This window comes from Pinus tabuliformis, chromosome 6, assembly GCF_031772625.1.
Source record: "Pinus tabuliformis cultivar Carrire ecotype Pingquan chromosome 6, CPIR1, whole genome shotgun sequence".
NCBI lineage: Eukaryota > Viridiplantae > Streptophyta > Pinopsida > Pinales > Pinaceae > Pinus > Pinus tabuliformis.
The window spans coordinates 655280432-655298818 of record NC_142292.1 but is presented as its reverse complement, the minus strand read 5'-3'; positions in this window follow the sequence as shown (position 1 = coordinate 655298818).

The window sequence follows — 18387 nt, the reverse complement described above, 5'->3', positions numbered from 1 at the left end:
CTACATAGACAGAGAATGAGTTGCAGCAGGAACATGTACAACAGGGGGTGCAACATGCACAGACGAATGAAACTGCGCCCGTACAAGTTATAGATCCATCCCAGCAGCTGGCATGGAGCAGACAAGGTGAGCAATGTTGTTGATTGCATGCAAGGGAATTCAACAGCATGCATGTCATTGTGTGCACACATGTGATCCCACCCATTTGGCACACTCACCGAGGCAAAGACAAGAAGCAAGTCCAACTGGAGTTGAACATGTATTTTGACAAGTTGATGCGCACGACCACTAGCACATGCTTGGAGATCAGCGCAGACACTATGCATCAACATGTTGTCGGTCCAGTCACACCCAGGACGACCATGCACATGCTATCAAATGAGATGGACAGAGGTGTTGGGAGTGGTTTTTAACCTATTTTTTGCACATTATTTCCCCTGTTTTGACCTTTCTGTCCCCCAGGCCCATGAATTTATATGACCAAATTCCCTATTTTCTTACCTTTTTAACCTATTCTATGGTCATGTTACTTTGTTACATTTTATCAAATAATACGAGACTTTATTCCTTTTTGTGTCTAACTGGGAGAGCATTGAAGAAGTATTTTGGGAAATTCTTCTTTTCAAGTGCTGGCTCGCGAGAATGAAGCTATGAAGCAAACATGCAGCAAGGATTAACTGCAAGAAAGGGTAGAACGGTTTGTTGTTACACCCTGAAGTGTTGTTACAGGTTGCTGCTACACATTAGATGTTGTTATAGGTTTCTCTTACACATTGGATGGTGTTATAGGTTGTTGTTACACATTGGATGTTGTTACAAGTTGTTGTTACACATTGGATGTTGTTACAGGATGCTGATACACCTCGCGCTAATCTGTCGTCACACCAACAGTGTTGTCGCCAGTTGTGCCACGTCATCTCGAACCACCATTCACTCGATGTTGTTGCACCGAAGCTGGGAAATGTGGGTACTATTCCACATAACAGCTGTCGGTAGCATGGATTGTCTATCTTTGAAGCAACAACACTCAAGCAATTGCAATCATAATTGATGTATATTTGTATTTAGAAATAGGTTGTAACTTCTCTTATTTTTTATCAGCATGAGAATTTTGAGATTCTTATGACTGATCTGTTTCTAATTTCGGGTTGTAATAACTATAACAGACTCAATTTTTCATGTATAGGATACAACATATAGAAGAGTACTGTTACGTTGCTTTGCTATTTTATGAGTTTATTTTAATATCAATTAGCATGGTGATGCTGTTACTATCCTTCAACTGATTCGTTAATCACTTTTGCATTCTTCTTGAGCCCTACTGAGGCGGAAGGGCCCTTCTCTTTGGCAGGATTGTAGTGATATAGGTAGTGTACATTCTAGTTTAGTTAATTGATTTATGGTTTTTTGTTGTTGCTGTATAAATCATGGATTACATTCACTGCTGTTTCATTTATATTATGCTGTTACACTAAGTTAATTAACAAAATGATAGTAACCAGCTGGAATAGATGTTAGTTCCTGTGTAGCGCGACTTTATTTTGATAGCTGCGAGTTGTGATTTAATTCTGTAGAGTGTTTTTATATCTACATGCATGGTTTGATTCAACAATTTAGATTAGTAACATCTTTCACAGTTTTCTGCATTTTCTTATTCTTGGCTGGAGTGTATCGGCACAGACAATGCGAACTCCATTGAAACAACAAGACCTACCCTGGGTTGACAATTAATGTTGCAGTCTCAGTCAATTAAGGTTGATTAAAACAACACTACATTTTTGCGTCGTTTCTAGGGATGGAAAGTTAATGATACAGTCAGCCAAGTTGTTTGTTTGATATAGAGTGTTCCTAGTCCACAGTTGTTGGGCGGTAAGACGAGATGTAAGAACCTGCACATCGCTCTAACATGCTTGGGTGGGCTCACCATTGTGATTACTAGGGAACTTAGGACATTTTGATGTTTTTTTAGCATGTCTTTAGCTCTTTAGTCACTAGGTGGTAAGATGAGAGGTAAGAACCTACGCATTGCTCTAACATACCTGGGTGGGCTCACCACTGTTGAAGACTGAGACACTTAGAGTGTGATTTAATACACATAGGGTCCATGTGTGCACTTGTAGGACTTACAGAGATACTGAAATCACCCCCACTCTAATAAGTCATAGGAACGACGGGTCGTAAAAAGGAAACGAAGGGTGAAGATTTGGGAAGGAATACATTTATCTAGGAATTAATCTCCAAGGCAGAAAAAGAATAGTCCAGCTCTCAAAAGAATGCAAGGAAAATAGGGCCGCAGAAAGATGTTATGCCCATAGCGAAGGAATAAACCTATAATTCCTCTATCTTAGGACTGTATCATTCTAAAGCTAGCACTCATACCCCCAAGGCCAAGGATTCAATTCATGAGCAAGAAGGGGAAGCTAGTAGCTATAATTTTAGGACCGAAGGTCAAGGGGAGACTAAGGGGGAACATCAGACACTTGAGAGGTGGAAACACTTGTTGGTTTATCAACATCCAGATACAGGTAGTGCGGTGAAACAACCAACCCTAGGGGTATCTAAGGCACTAACTACATCTACAAGGCCATCACAAACATAGTTCGAAGGATGTTTGCTACTGCAAGGGTTAGAAGAATTAACCATGGGGGACAACAATGATAAAATAGACACCACTACCGCCACCTTTGAATTCCCAATTGGGAATATCGGAGGTGAAGCTCCTATGAAGAATATTCCTCTATCATCCTTACCATCCTTCCAAGGTATGACTATGGAAGATCCAGACACATTTCTATTTGAGTTTGATGTCTTATGTAGAAGTTATGATTATACAACAGATGCTCATAAGTTAAAGCTATTTCCTACTACCCTAAAATTGGCAACCTTGAGATGGTTCATGGGATTAGGTTCCGCTTCTATTTCAACGTGGAATGATATGAAGGAGACGTTCTTGTCAAAATATTAAAACTATTGCAGGACTAGGGTTTTAAGGGAAGAGATATTTAGGATGACGCAGAAGGACGATGAAATCCTGGAAGATTATGTGGAACAGTTCCACTATAATTTGCAGAGGTCTAAACATAGCGATTTAGACCCAAAAATCTTGAAGACTATATTCATCAGAGGAATGAGGGATGACTGCCTTAACACCCTGAACCTATTGGGAAAAGGGGATATATCGCAAGAGCCATTCGATGAAATTGTAAAGCTCTGCCTAAGATGCTCTTGAGGATCGTCCAAGGGAAGGAGTACAGTTCAGGATGCCTCTATTCGCATACAAAAATCTGCAGGCAGAGGAGTAACCAGAGCGGAGATCAGGAATTTGTTCGAAAATTTCAAGACCGATATCCTCAATACTCTCTCAGCCCAGATAACCACAACATAGATTAAGAAGACACAAGTAGAAGTTGACACACCCCTGGCTGTGTTCTGTCTGACTTGTCGGAAGAAACATCCTTTCAGGGAATGTGAATTGAACAACATTAGCCTGTGTAATATCTGTGAGTTGGAGCATTCGACGGAGAAGTTTCCAGAGCTTCCTAGACTAAAGGAAGTACTCAGAGAATCAAGCGAAGAGGTCCAGTCCTCTTACTTCATTGTACCAAGGAGGCCATGGCAATTGTGACTTCCAGGTACATCTCAAGACTTTTTCTCTTTCAATTCGTGGAACAATCCATATAATAACCAACCATATCCATGGAAATATTCTACCCCTCCTTCAGCACAATTCCCTTCACCCCGGAACCAATGGTCTCCATCTCCTCCTATTCAATATCCTCAATCCCAACCATACCCTTGGAACCAGAACTGGAGAGGAAATGTCCAAAATTCAGCTCTGCCTACACCACCCATGCAACAACAGCTGCAGTTACCTCCTTTCCAAGCTCCTGCTCCTCCACCACCTGTGCAACCCCAATTACCTGTGCAACCTAACCCAAACCCAAACAATAAAGCAGCTCAGGGCATAGAGGCTCCTACGACCTTCCAGACCTACCTTATTACCCCCGTGGGACTTAATGAAATACAATTCCGATTGGACACGGTAATTAACCCTAGTCAATCCCCTATCATTACAGAGGAGGACTGTGAGCCATCTTGAGGAGATGACGAAGGCTCTGAGGTAACTACTACATCTACAACAATTGATATAGAGGAAGTTATTACATATGTAACAGCCGACCCACGAAGAACTGTTACATCGGTAACAGCTAATTCAGGGAAGGTTGATACACCTGTAACAACAGATTTGGTTGTTGTAACGCAGGACCCCCTGTACCCTCAGAGATTGGTCGAACCTAGGATAACTTCACAACCTGTATTTGATTTTCTTAAGGACTTGTAAAATTTGTATGTACCAATTCCTCTGCTGCAAGCCCTTAAAGAAGTACCCATCTATGCAAAGATAGTGAGATTTTTTTGCATCAAGAAACCTGGGAGGAAGCCTAAAGACCCTGCCACCATCCATGTGATGGGAAAATTATCCGAATTAATGTTCGCTCAGCCTCTCCTTACTAAGTACAATGATCCACGAAATCCTACGGTCATTGTCTACATTAATGATTAGCCCATAGCCAACACATTGATCGATATTGGGGCTGCCGTTAATGTAACGACGAAATATCTCTTTATCGCTCTTGGGCTACAGGGACTCAGACATACTCTTATTGTGCTTGAATTAGCAGACAGGTCCTGTGTTAAACCCGAGGGGATGTTAGAGGATATAGTGATTACAATAGCTTCTTGGATATATCTAGCTGATTTTCTTATCTTACAACCCAAATCCAATTTGGGGGGGCATCCTTTGATCCTGGGGAGACCTCGGCTAGCCACTGTAGACACATTTATAGGTTGCAGGACGAGATCCATGGTAATCTCGGATGGCCAAGCAACCCAGAACCTTAATATTTATCCCCCAAAACCAAATATGGATGTGTAAAAACCTTGGTGGGATGATTTTGTGCCTGAGTTAGATCTTTCCCTGCCACTCCTCTCTCTGGAGAAAGCATAGTATTTTAAAGATGAGATAGAAGATGATGTTATTAATGGTTTTATTAGTAATTCCCTTTTTGTTGCTTCTATTAAAAGTGAAAATGAGGAAGAAGAGGTGGAAGATTTAGATTTTGAACAAATGAGAACCGCTCCAAATATTGCTAGCAGTCCAATTGAGATTGAATCTGGAAAGTTTTTGAATGTTAATCCCAATTTGACTGATGAACAAAACCACTGACTATTATAGATGTTACAGAAGTATAAAAAGGAATTTCTGTGGGATTATACGGACATGAAAGGGATCCATCCTAATCTATGCACTCACCGTATTTATTTGAAGGATGGTTGCAAACCAGTCAGACAGCCACAACGCCACATGAACCCTGCACTTAAGGAAGTGGCGAAAGAAGAACTATAGAAACTCCTGAGTTCTAATTTTATTTATCCAATATCTGACAGTCAGTGGGTGTCACCACTTGTCATCATTCCTAAAAAGAATGGAAAGTGGAAAGTCTGTGTTGATTACAGAGAACTCAAAAAGGCCACTTAGAGGACCACTTTCCCTTACCATTTATAGATCAGGTCCTTGATACTCTCTCTGGAAAGAAGTTCTTTTCATTTTTGGATGGATTTAGTGGCTATAATCAGATACAGATTTCCCTGGAAGACCATGATAAAATGAACTTTACTTGTCCTTGGGGAACCTACGCATAAAATGTACTTCCTTTTGGGCTCTATAATGCGCCAAAAACCTTTCAAAGGGAAATATTGGTAATTTTTTCTGACTTGCTGAATGACTGCCTGGAAATCCTCATGGAAGATTTCACACCTTATGGAGATGCTTTTCAAATAGCATTAGTCAATTTGGAAAAAGTGTTAGAACGGTGTGTACAGACTAATGTTTCCTTGAGCATTGAGAAATGTCACATGATGATGACCGACGGGATCGGTCTTGGACATTGCATTTTTTCTGACAGAATTAAGGTATACCCTACAAAAATAGAGGTAATTCTAAAAATTCCAACCCCCAAAATGAAAAAAGAGGTACGTAGTTTCTTGGGGCATGAAGGGTATTACAAAATATTTATAGAATTTTTTTTCAAAAATTGCATCACCATTATTTTCCTTTCTCATGAAGGATGTTGATTTCTTGTGGACAGGGAAGTGTGAGCAAGCCTTCTTAAAGCTGAAATTTTGTGTATCAGCAGCTCCAATCTTGCGAGGACCTAATTGGGAACTGCTGTTTCACATAGCTATGGATGCATCAGATATTGTTGTAGGTGTTGTTTTGGGTCAATTGGAGGATAAAAAATCTTATGCTATTTACTACATAAGTAAAAATCTAACTCCAGCTGAGCTCAATTACACAGTGACCGAGAAGGAGTTCTTATCAGTCATGCATGCCATCAATAAATTCTGGCATTACATCACCGTGTATCAAGTATTTGTACACACTGACCATTCTTCCATTCATTTTTTAATGAATAAGCCAATTACAAATGGTAGGATCACACGTTGGTTATTGTTGTTACAAGAATTTGATATCACTATTGTAGATAAGACTATAAAAGATATTGTAGTAGCTGACTTTCTTTCTAGGCTAACTATTGATGAAAGTTGCACTCTCACTAAAGATTCTTTCCTTGATGAATATATTTTTTCTATTTCTACTTACTCACCTTGGTATGCAGATATAGCCAATTATCTTGCTACATAGAAGTTTCCATAGTATTTGTCCTCCAAGGAGAAAAGAAAAATCATACAACAAAGTGCTACATATACCTGGATAGATGGGAACCTCTACCACACTGGACCAGATTTCCAGATTAGGCGTTGTGTTAGAGAAGATGAAGTCTTTGATATCCTTAAAGCCTATCATGAGGAACACTGCGGAGGACACTTCGCAGACAAACGGAAAGGATACAGAGTCCTTTCAACAGGGTACTAATGGCCGACAATATTTTAGGATGCTAGGAAATTTGTGAAGGGATGTGATAGTTGTCAAAGGATGGGCCAACCACTACAATTATATGAGATGTCGTTACAGCCCCAGATCGTCCTAGAAACTTCTGAGAAGTGGGCTCTAGATTTTGTGGGACCAATCAATCCTTCATCTAGATAGAGATCCTACACTTTGGTCTGTACTGACTATGTCACAAAATGGGTTGAGGCGAAGGCACTAACCAGAGCCATGGAGCAGGTTGTCTTAGACTTTCTATTTGAAGACATTTTTGTTTGGTTTGGCATACCTAGGGAGATAGTCACAAACGGAGGGCCCTAGTTCACATCTCATAAGGTTTGGGAGTTGGTCGAGAAATACAAGATCCATCACAAAATCACAACACCTTATCATCCACAAGAAAATGGCCAAGTAGAAAGCACTAACAAAGTCATTGAGGGGATCCTTACTAAGACTGTGGCCAACCATCGAAGAAATTTGGCTGAAAAAATCCCAGAAGTGTTATGGGCATATAGGACTACATGGAGGAATACCACTGGATTCTCACCATATGAAATTGGATATGGAAAGAACCCTTTATTACCCATTGAATTTGAAATCAAGACACTAAGGAAAACATTACAGGTGAATTTGGATTTGACTACAACACAAAGGCGGAGATTGAACTAGCTCAATGAATTGGAGGAGAAACGGTTAGCTGCTATCTAGCAAATAGAGATTATCCACTAGCAAAGATCTAAGTGGCATGAAAAATTTATAAAGAAGACAATGTTCTAGAAAGGAGATTGGGCTCTCTTATATGACTCAAGGTTTAAAGACTTCAAGGGTAAGCACTGCACCATATGGCTAGGTCCTTATGAGGTAGATGCAGTCTTTGAGAATGGGATTGTAAATTTGGTGACCATTGATAGTGCGAGGACACCATTACTCACAAATGGGAACCATCTTCGGTTATATCACAAACCTACCTCAAGGGATTCATTTGCCAACATTGTTAGAAATTCAGATTTATAGATTACAGGAACAGGGGAAAGCCCCCCTGTGCTGCGAAAAATTAATTTTTCCAATAAGTGTAATAGCTAGAGATCACCTGGTGGTGGCTGTTACACCTTTGAACTTGAAAAAATAAAATAAAAATTAATTAATTATTAAAATAATAATAATAATCTGGATATGAAAACCTTTCTCCGGCGCAAATAGACAATTTTGTAGCAGTTGAAAACTACCCGGTGGCAGCTGTTACACACTTTGTAACAACATTTGTTATTTCAAAGCATATCTTACGATAAGTGTTGTTACATGATTTTCTCTTCTTTATCTTTTTGTAGAAATTAAAATAATATATATCAGTCGTCTTGGCTGTTACACCTGTAACAGCTGACGACTTTTCAGGAATAGACGAGATATTTTATTGTAATAAATAGCAGCACATCACCATGATCCTCATCACTAGAATTAATTTTGCGCATCTCGCTGCCTAAGCATGATTCGTATGTCGCGCCGCCCATTACTCCGCCCCACGTCACCGAGGTATGTCATAAAAAAGGTAATATTGAATTTGTTTTATTTTGTAATTATGGCAACTTAACATGACTATTGATGGCCAAGGACGGCTGTCATAATTAAGCCGGGGGGAGGAATTATATGGCGACATGACCGTTGCATGACTTGTGAGTATTAGAAAAATCCAGCAATTAAGGCTAATGACCTGGTAGTTATTGTTACTTAATGATGAATTATACCAAAAGGGTAAATGTACCATCGATGAGACCTCCCCATGATTCACCATTAAGGAAAAATTCATTGTGCAGTATGAACCATGCGTGCCAAATCCCAATCCGAAATATTCACTTGCACCACCCTGCCACCCTACCATTTACCCCTGCTAGAAGTGCTGAATCTCCATTGAGAGTGCTCGATGAGGAGGAAGATAACAGTACAGGCTGAAACAGCTAGAGTGTGTCGACTACCCCGAAGCACTTAAAGGGAAGAATAAGCAGGTGGAACAACACCGAATTGCATAAGCAATGGGAGGAGCAGCAATACGGCATGAACCAGGGTCCATAGAAGCCTTGGAAGATTTCCCTGAAGCATGCCAGATTTTCAAGGATGCAGGCTGGTTCGAATTCTTCCAGAGGTTGGAAGGATCAGACAGTGGCATTGCCATGGAATTTGCAAAGAATTTGGAGGGAAACCAGACGGAAGTCAGAGGGTTGAAGTTGGAGGTCACGGAAGAAGTTATTTCCAGAGTAACAAGATTGCCAGTGGTTGGGAAGAGATGGTTTACCAGGAAGGTCAATGACCCCTCACTGAAAGGGGATTTTCTCCAAGAAAGAGAGTCACTGGTAAAGAAAGGTAGGGGAATTGATAGACTGTCACTCCCCCATCCATGGGCGAATGTTTCCTTCTAACTCATCAAGTACATTACTTGTGAGGGAAGGGAAAAAATTGTGTTTAATTATCATTTTCCATTGTTGAACCACCTCTGACATTAGCAGTTGATCAACCTTCCTTATTTCTTGTTGGGAAAAATTAGGCACATGGCCACGACTATGAAAACGGTTGCTCATCTAGAAACGTGTGTTACCAAACACGACCTTATTAAACTCATTATGTTGGACACTTTGAGCTGACATGGAAAGAATTGGGAAGAATTCATGCAGAAAATTCCCAAGACCACCCGCAGAAGGAAAACAGAGACGTCTGAGGAAGCTCCAGAGGTGACAAAGGAGAAACCCCAGTCCTTGACAGTAAGGGTCAGCAAGAGGTTGGTTGATAAACCAATTGGTGACAGGAGGCCGAAGTAGAGGATAAGGGTTAGCGGGCACCTAGAGCCCTCATCCACGTCAAGAAAGAACAAAGCGGTAGTAGAGAAAAAGGATGAGGAGAAAGCTTAGCCAGAGAAACCTCCTTCACCTGGTAAGAGTGAAACCCAATCTTTGCTGTCAAAAATTGAAATTATAGAGAAATAAATTAGGGAATTGAGGGAACAACTAGCAGAAGGAAAGGAAGAGCCAAGAGCCCCACGGCTAGACACTTTGTCAGAGGCCGTAGACAAAGCCAGAAGGGGAGAAATATCTGAGCACTCTGTGCGTGGCCTATGATGAGAAGTTGGCGGAAGCAGGATTCAAATTCTATGTAGCAGACATTAACTCGAGGGGACTCATATTGAAATCTGGGAAGCTGTTACACAAGAACCTATTGAGGATGTTGCTGTTACACAAGAACCAACAACCGAGGTAGTGCAATCCACAGAAAGTGATCAGGTAATGGATACATAGGAGCCCTTGGTTGACACTGCTGTTTGATCAGAACCAGCAGTGGAAGAGAAAGTCAGCCAAGAGGTGGAAGAGAAAGATAATACCCATGAGCCTATGGTCAATGCTGCTACTACACAAGAACTAGTAGAAAAGACCGAAGCCAGTTTGGAGGAAAATGATGCACAAAAGTCTGTGGATAACACTGCTGTTACACAAGAAGCATTAGTGAAAATGGAAGCTAACTAGGAAGATAAAGAAACTATGATAAAACCCACCGATGAAGCCGATGTTACACAAGAACCAATAGCCGAGGTGGGACAGTTTCACCCTCAGGAGGCTGCTACACCCTCAATTGATAGTTCATGCAGAGGAACGCAAGGCCCTAATGAAGGATGGTATTGTGAGAGATTGTTGTTGTTGCTAGAGATGCAAAAGTGGAAGAAACTGGTGCTCTCTATAGGAGGGAGTTATTCCACTCAAAATGCATAAAAGAATGATGGATTCCCTGAGAGAAAAATGGCTAAAAGAAGAATGGGAAAGGAAAGAGGAGGCACGGAGGCACAAGGAAATTGTAAAGGAGAAGGATGAACAATTGTATCATCTGCATCGATAGGTCTCAGACCTGATGTTTGATAAGACAAAACTCCGTGACCTCGCTCTAAACCCACTAGCATGCAGGTGGCTATCCCTGTCATACCCTATGTTCCTGTGGGAATGTTACTACTTATTTCAATTAAGGGTAATTTATGAGAATATGTCCTATTTGGGCTCTACAACCCGCACCATTTTGGAAAATTTTCTCTCTTGTGATTTTGATGATCAAAGTTTGTTGTGCGAGCTATTCTTACACAATATTATTTGTGGATACGTGAGCACGAAGATGGTGGCATGTGTCCTCTCCTACACGGGGGACTTGTAGTTGTGGGCGTTCCTTTCATTCATGAGGAATCAGATTGAGTGGCACCTAGCCAAGAAAACAGTAGAGACCAATGAGGAAAGAACAACATTGTGGGTCAGGGTTGAACCAGGAATGGCTCACGAACTCCAGCGAGAGTTTAGACTATTCCTAAGAACTCCAAAAATTAGAGATCAATCATCCATTTACAGAAGCAAAATCATGAGGATCTGCCTCAACCTGTTTGCAACCATGAGGAGCCAAGCGATAGCCGGATGTCTCAAGCGCAATGAGGCTTGTAGTGCAGAATTATAGGAAGGGGACCCCTTTGAGTACAAGAACTTTGTGGCTGCTATTACATGGGTGCTAGAATATGCTCAGATTGTGCTGACACTGGGGGCGTTTTTGATTGGCCTTAGGTTCAAATTCCCTTTGATATGGATGCCATTGGAGGAGTATCAGCCTGATTATCATTTATGTGACTTCAAAGAGGAATCTTGGCCACGTGAGTTAATGGCTGATCAAGGATCTAGAACTCTGGCGTGATGATACGGATGCTGCCTACAATTTCATAGATTTGCATCAAGGGCAAAGTAGAAGGAACTGAGATTCTGCATGGGGACATGTAGTTGCTTCAGTCGGGGTGAGATGTTGGGAGTGGTTTTTAACCTATTTTCTGCACATTCTTTCCCCTGTTTTGACCTTTATGTGCCCCAAGCCTATGACTTTATATGACCAAATTCCCTGTTTTATTACCTTTTTAACCTATTCTACGGTCATGTTACTTTGTTATATTTTACCAAATAGTACAAGAATTTATTCCTTTTTTTGGCTAACTAGGAGAGCATTGAAGAATTATTTTGGGAAGTTCTTCTTTTCAGGTGCTGGCTTACGAGAACGAAGCTACGAAGCAGACATGAAGCAAGGATTAACTACAGGAAAGGGTAGAACGGTTCGTTGTTACACCTTGAAGTGCTGTTACAGGTTGCTGCTACACATTAGATGTTGTTACAGGTTGCTGTTACACATTGGATGCTGTTACAGGTTTCTGTTACACATTGGATGCCATTATAGGATGCTAATACACCTCGCGCTAATCCGCTGTCACACCAACAGTGTTGTCGTTAGCTGTGCCATGTCATCCTGAACCACCATTCACTCGATGTTGTTGTGCCAAAGCTGGGAAATATGGGTACTATTCCACATAACACCTGTCGGCAGCAGGGATTGTCTATATTTGAAGCAACAACACGCAAGCAGTTGCAATCATAACTAATGTATATTTGTATTTAGCAATAGGTTGTAACTTCTCTTATTTTTTATCAGCATGAGAATCATGAGATTCTCATGACTGATCTGTTTCTAATTTTGAGTTGTAATAACTATAAAAGACTCGATTTTTCATGTATAAGATACGACATATAGAAGAGTACTATTACACTGCTTCGGTATTTTCTAAGTTTATTTTAATATCAATTAGCATGGTGATGTTGTTACTGTCCTTCAACTGATTTGTTAATCACTTTTGCGTTCTTCCTGCACCCTGCTGAGGAGGAAGGGCCCTCCTCTTTGGCAGGGATTGCAGTGATATAGGTAGTGTACATTCTAGTTTAGTTAATTGATTTATGGTTTTTCATTGTTGCTGTATAAATCGTGGATTACATTTGCTGTTGTTTCATTTATATTATGTTGTTACACTGAGTTAATTAACAGAATGATAGTAACCAACTAGAATAGATGTTTGTTCCTGTGTGGAGCGTCTTTATTTTGATAGCTATGAGTTGTGATTTAATTATGTAGAGTGTTTTTATATCTACACGCATGGTTTGATTCAACAATTTAGATTAGCGACATCTTTCACAATTTTCTGCATTTTCTTATTCTTGGCTAGAGTGTGTCGGCACAGATAGTGTGAACTCCATTGAAACAGCAAGACCTACCCTGATTTGATAATTAATGTTGTAGTCTGAGTCAATTAAGGTTGATTAAAACAACACTATAGGAGGAGTCATATCAATGTACCCGGATGCAATGAAGGCAAGAGTTCGCCTCAGCAAGATGTCACCATTGAGCGCATGGACACCATCATGGACGCCCAAGCTTGGCATCAGTTCGCCACCATTGACCATCACAAGGATGTCAAAGAGTGGTATCACCACAACGGTCCGAATGTTAGTGATGTCTTTCATGGCTTGATCAAGCCATTTTGTCTCACATGGGCACATGTACACTATAATGTAACATCTTGTCTAGTGTAAGTTCAAGTGTCGATAATTGGATGTAACAGTCATAGAGTAAATGAAGGGTCATGAAGGTAGATGAACTGTCACAAAGGGGAATGTCAAGGGCTGCCCCACCTTTTGCTATAAATAGTCCCTCATAACTTGTTGTAGAGGCTTTTGGTCAACCAAGCTTCTAATAAGACTATCTTAGAGAGAGCTTGGACAATATTGTAATGCGCCTTGGCTTCTCCACCTCGCAAAGTTGGTATATCTCTTTGGAGGAGCAGGTAGTTGTGGCTATAATGTTCCGCTATTGGAACTAGTGGTTGGACATGGATATATTGTATGACTCGAACTTACACTTCTTAATATACCAAGAGCCAACATGTTTCATGCATATGTCATATTGTATTCCAGCTATCTTGTTTACTCTAAATGGTATATGTATTTGTTTGCTTGCGCATGCATGTATGGAATATTTTGTATAAGTATGTAAGAATCTTACTGAAATGTGTTGTTTGGTTTAACCATCACTTTGGATTGTTCACTAACTTTCTTTCCAGTCTATGATGCATATTCGCTCGTGTGTTCCCTTCCAAGCCGCATGCTATCACAGGTTTCCAAGGGCGCACTCACCCAAATCTTCGTGTGTTAGAACCATTCATGCACCTTCCTTGTCTCACCACAACTATCACACGCTTGCTACCAATAGGGACATCTTACTTGCCTCTATGCAAAATCGTGGTCAAGGCATTACTGCATGACCCACTGCTAGGACTCCCACACCAAATGGTCTAAGGTCTAATTGTGACTTCTTATCGGGGAGATCCCCTGACATGTTGGTGGGTCTAGCACCATCAACGCTTGGTAAGTATGTTTATTTTAGAATGAGTCTTTCATAATTTTAATTTAATTATCAATAATTATTAAATAGATGTTAGAGATTTGTTATCTATAAAATATGCTGGAATATTTATAATAATATTCACAAATCAAGAGTTAAAATTGATCTCCAAATTAATTATGTTCTTTTAATTAATTAAATAAAATTTCATATCAACACATGTTATATTGGTCATGAAGTACTGATAAGCCATAGTATTGTAGTACAAACTATTTATAAGTTAAGAGACATGGTATGATATTTAAAGTGGGAATGAATCTCCATGTTTAAGAATTCTATAAAATGCAAGTATTCTATGGATTTTTCAGGGCCCTAAATTTATGTATTCAAAAATATATTTAAACAATAAGAAATCACAATCTCAAGACTTTGTCCATTTTTCTCTCTATTCAGATTACGAATATTGGAAAGGGATGCTGGTATATTAGGCTTGGCCCTTGTCTGTATTTCCAATCAATTTATGCATTCAAAAACACATTTTAAACAATAAGAAATCACAATCTCAATCACATTTGTATCACCGTGTTAGTGAAAAGGGCCAAAACATTTATTGGTTACACAATGCCTTTTTGTTCAACATAGTCCAACTATTAGACATTTGGACCCTTTTATGCACATATTTTCCAGTGAATTTGATGAAATCCAACAAAGGTTTTTTAGAACCATCAGTTTGAGTTGTGTAATCTATAGAATTTGAGCATCTCCTGGTTATTTAGGATGTTAAATCTATTTATTCATTCAAGGAATCATTTTAAACAATTAGAAATCACAATCTTTACTACAATTGTATCACCAATTTCTCACAAAAAAAACCAAAATGTCTATTCGTTAAATGTGTATTTTTTTTTTTTATAGAAAAATCTAGCTAATAAACATTTTCAACCTTTTCTAGGCATCTTTTCCATTCAATTTTGCTTGAAATTGAGCAAATATTTCTTACAAACATATGTTTGAGTTATTTAACATATAAATTTAAGTGTATTTTCAAGGCAATGAATCCATTTATACATTCAAAAATGCCTTTTAAACAAAAAAATCAAAATATCAACCAAAATTGTATTTCCAAATTACGACAAAAAAGGTCAAAACATCTATTAGTTCAATAAAAACCTTTTGTTTAGCATAGTCTAACTAGTAGAGCTTCTAACCCTTTTCTAGGCATCTTTTCTAGACAAAATTTCCCAAAATTTGACACAAATTTTTAGAATCGTAAGTTTGAGTTTTGTAATTTGCAAAATCTAAATGTCCCAAGTGGTTTTCAAGGAATTGAATCCATTTATGCATTCAAAAGCACCTTTAAACAATAATAAATCACAATCTCAACCAAAATTGTATTGCTAGTTTCTAGAAAAATAGGCCAAAATATCTATTACTTAAACTACAATTTTATATTTAACATAGTCTAACTAATAGTTGTGAGTGGTAGACGTCCTTATTTCCATACTTTTTCTTTCAACTTTTCTTGCCACCTTGAATGCCTTCTCCAATTAATCGGGTTCCCAAAGGTAAACCTCTTGTTGGATGTTTTCCTTTAAAGTACCTGTAAAGACATCAATCCTATGATCCTCTAGAATATTATTTATGTTGATATTCAATCTCTAGAAATCCTCAATGTGTTGTGCCATTAAACCCTTTTGTTTGAGATTTATTGATTGGCTAAAGAAGGTAATTCTATTTTAATCCTCATAATGTGCTACCAATTCTTCCGCAAAAAATGTCCAAGTGACAATTGATTTACGAGAGCAGAGACATTGATACCACACAAACTAATTTTATTTTAAATATAAAGGTGCAATGTGTATCTTTTGTGTGTATGACACATCATGTAAATCAAATAATTTCTTGATCTGTAGTATCCATGTTACCAGATCCCCATCAAACTTCCTCATATCGATCTTTGGAATGTGGTTGGTATTCAACTCAAAGTTAAAGTCTCTAAAATCATGATTAATATCCTTTTGTTCTCATCATGAGTTTCATGTAATACCTTGTCTCCATTAGGAAACATTTCTTGTAGCAACTTTGTCAAACCTTCCATTTCTACATTTAAACCATCCTTCAAACCTTCCATGTTCCTTTTCATTTTTTATTCTAAGCCATACATGTTCCCTTTTAAACAATAAATATTAACACTCATCATTGCTTCCAATCCATTTTTGGTTACTCTTTGTGAGAGCAAAATTTATTGCACTTGATCTCATAATTTTGATATATCATGTTGCATTTCTTCCTCTTATTCATGCATCATATTAGAGATTTCTGGTTGCTTACTAGGCTTATCCATTCTTTTTTTGCAAGACATATTGTAATTAAATGATGATTTCTATGCTTCACTATGCCCTTTGAATCACTTCAAACTATTTTTTCAAACAAAAGTTATGCAAATTTAAAAAATACACACCTTTTTACTTTCTTTTTGGAGCTTGATCTTGAAACTGTTGTATCTTTGTAATTTCTTCTTTCCAAGGTCTGGAATTTCATCATGTGGTAGCCCTTTGAATCTTATTTCCAATGCCAAAAGTCAGAGTGATATTGGATTCTTCAAGATAAAGTTATGCCCAATCTCCCACGATAACCTGATTATGGATTGGTTCAGTAGATCAAACTTGTAAAAAATTCCACGTGTCATTGTTTCAACCTTAAACCCTAAAATGATACACAAAAAACTATAGTCCATTCAATTTTTACGAAATTCAAAGTAGATGCTTATAGATAAAGTTATTAAGATTTTCCCTAGGTCACTTGTTTGAGACTGAATTCTTGAGCCTATAGAAACCTAACTTCCTTGGACCATATCTTAGAAATTGCAGTGAACTAAGATCTGCAATTTGTACACAAAGTTCATCAATATTTTGGCTCCACATGGTTGAAATTTCAAATTCTGAGGCCCCGTAGTAAAAAGAAAACATCATAGAGAATTTTCCAAAATGATCAATTTGAAGCAGCAAAACCCTATAATCCAATGCTATGATACCAAATGTTATGAAACCTGATTACAAAACAAAAGAAAAGATAGATCAATGACCTGAAAATTAGCCTCTTTAAGGGGGAAACCTCCTTTACATCACATAAATGAACAATTCTTGGATGATACAATCAACAAGGCCTCCTTGGTATATATAGGAGTCTAAGGGGTCACAATATAATAAAAACCTATATAAAAATAATAATGTATGGGAATAACAATAACCAACAATAACACTATTGGGCTTCTATGGGGCACAACAGTAAAAATAAGGGGGATACACTTACAATAACAATAAGGGGCTACACTAGTCTTATAGGGACCTAACACTCTCCCTTTTGTTCCTTCTCCCCCTCCTTTTCCATTACCAAATAAAGTAGTCATGTGTACTAATGTTGAAGTTGGAAAACTTGAGAATCAAATTCCTGATTCACTTATCCCAAATTTATTTCCTCCCCATGGAAAAGATATTATCCAAGAAAAATTTCAATGTTCTAATAAGTCCATAGAGCCCTATGTGAAGATTGATGTGCATAATTCAAATCTTCAATCTGATATGATTCAAAGTATTGCTTCCATAAGGGACAACTTCTATCCTCTCTAATTTACTTATCATGACCCTTTATACATTGATTCACTTAATTAATTTGTTCCTCCAACTAGTCCTTCAGAATCTCTCGATTTCCAATTTGTTGGTCTAAATTGTGATCACGTACAAGGTGGTCACATTCCACAAGTAGAGGAGTAGAAATGTGAAGATACTTGTGATTTCTCTTCCTTATTTCAAAGTACTCTATGTGAAGATGATGTTCCTTTTGTAATGCCTCCTCCCACATTTACCCAGATTCACAAACTCGCGAGGGTAAACATGAAATGAGAGTTACTATGAGAGACTCGATTTCCAAGATGAACTTATGAAAAATGGGGTCCACATGTCCAAAACTAATTGCAAACACCCAGTGACACATGATCACACTGTTATCATCCTAACTTGACCCAACACTATTTCTTTTTAGTTTCATTTCCTTAAATTTAACATAACTTTCTATTTTTGGTAGTTTTCTTGGGTTCTAAACTTCTGAGGCCATTTTGAGGGCATAAATGACATTTTCATAGAAAACGAAGAGATTGGAAAAGTGTACGTTTCTTTTCCAAGTCTGTTTTCAGCCCCTCATGGATATCATTGAAACAA